Below are 2373 nucleotides of genomic sequence, written 5' to 3'. Positions count from 1 at the left end.
ATACAGTGGTCTCACTGTGTAAGTAACATCCCTATCAGTATTTTCTCTTCCAATTTTGTTTTAAAAATAGAGCAGGAGAGAAGTGGGGGTGATTTGTAGAGGGGGTGAAGAGTAGGAAAAGAAAACAGTGGCATCAAACACACAAGGTCATACTGTCTTTTCTTACACTGGAGAGGCAAGGCATGATTTCTGGCAAGGATCCATCATGTTTCAGGTGCAAGCAAGGATGAGTGGGCACCTGAAATGATTAAGGCCATGGCAGGAATTATTCTGATTTATAACCAGGCAATCTTAGTTCAGTTTTTTGTTCAAAATGTAGGGAAGCATTAGCACTAGAGAAAATCCATGGGTATGTAACCCTTGGCATTAAAAATTGACAGAGCACAGGTGTTATTTCAGATAATTGACTCCAGAAGTCTCCAGGAAAGAAGCAGCTCATCCATGGTTCTTAGAAATGCCACTTACATTTCTGTCATTATTTTCTAGTTTAAACCAGGTGTGCTCAGACAATATAGTCATGATTTTAACAACCACAGCATGTCAATTTTTGGCCTACTTTATGGTCTGTGTTGATATCTACTAAAAAGTTACTTGTAAGGAATTCTGTACCCTGGGAGCAATAATCTGTATGTTCTAATTAATATAAATCTATTGTGCTATTCATGTGTTGAGTGTATAACTATATTGTATTTATCTCCAACTATTATATTGGAATTTTAAAAATTCTCCTTTGTGTTATGTCATTTTATGCAGTATTTTTGCAGTTATATCATAAGTGCTGCAAATTTGGAATTGTTATAAATTCCTATAAAGTCAACTTCCTTACCATGAGGAAAAATCACTCTTTATATTGAGCCGTACTTCCTGCAGAAGAATGGCTCAATACTTCAAACAATGGCTCTACATTGTTTTACTAGAATTCAGTCATATAGCTACAATAACTCTTTTATGGCTTGTTTTGCATTATATATTTGCCCATCTTGTTTAAAATATTATTTTTGAGGTAAATTTTTCTATTTATTTTAACTATTACTTCTCACAAGCTTATTGTATTTTTCATTCCAGCTGACAAATTCTGTGTTATAATTGGGTCCTTTAGTTTATTTAAATTTAATGTCATTAATAGTACATGTTGACTTGCTGTCTACTGTCATGCTTTTTTGTTGCACCTTTTCTTTGTCCAATATTTCTTCTACCCAATTGATAGACTATATTTTTCCTGTTGTACAATCTCTTAGATTTTCTGTTATAAAATCTTATCTCAATATTTTTACATATTACATTAGTGATTTCAAAATCCATCTTCAACTTATTACATTCTATCTTATTTCCAGAATTAGTTGACAGAGCACTCATATGAACAATTATCCAAATAACTATCTGGATATTACTGCACATGGCCATGGATTTATTCTAAAGGTGATTGTTTAAATACAGATGTTTAGATGACTTATATAAAATTAAATTACATGATTGCTATGTCATGTCACCGATATGAGTCCCTGAGAGTAATTTTGTTTCTTTTTACTTAAACTTGCCCACAGAGGGCTTACCCATCCTCAACACCCCCATAAAGAAAAAGGTAACTAGTGGTTGTTAACCTTGCTGCCTCTTGATCCAAACTGCCTCTGTTCCTAGCCAGGATCTACAACCTAAGGGTTGCCTGAACTTTGGCAAGTCATATTTTCTTGACTTCCTGAACCCACATATTTACCCTTTCATTGTCCTTCATTCTTTGCTGCATCCAGTGTATTCATCTGGGATGGCGTTCCCTTAGCCTGAAAAACATCTGTTAATATTTCTTGTACCATTGGGTTGATGGCCTTGTACTTTCTCTGCTTCATTTTATCTGAATATATATTTCTTTGTTCTTTGTTTAATTCTTCCAAAAGTATCCATTATTTTGACTTCAGACACTGATTACTATAAAAAAATCAACCTTCATAAAAGTAGAATCGTATAGTATGTTTTCTTTTATAGCTGACCTCTTTTGATCACCATCAGTAAACCACACTATTTAGTGTGTGTTTTTGTACATTGCTGGGAGTGCTCCATCAGGTTTATTGTTCATATTTTAGATATTAATTCTCCTAATAATTGACATTTTGTTTGTAACCATGTTTTAGCTAATATGAAAAAAAAATTTCCTTTAAAATTACTGTACTTGAGTTGGTGGACATAGACTGATTTTTCTCAACCATGTAGAAGATAAATTGCTGGAACAAAAGTAGATGCATGTGACCAGCAGATAGTTAGATGACAGAATAGGGAGCTCCAGGTCTCTGTCCTTCTACCATAACAATTATTAAGCAGGCAGGAACACACTGAAATAGCTATTTTGAATCTCCAGATGCCAGAGGATCCAGGGAAGAG

Source organism: Choloepus didactylus, chromosome 14 (assembly GCF_015220235.1).
Source record: "Choloepus didactylus isolate mChoDid1 chromosome 14, mChoDid1.pri, whole genome shotgun sequence".
Lineage (NCBI taxonomy): Eukaryota > Metazoa > Chordata > Mammalia > Pilosa > Megalonychidae > Choloepus > Choloepus didactylus.
This window is presented reverse-complemented; position numbering follows the sequence as displayed.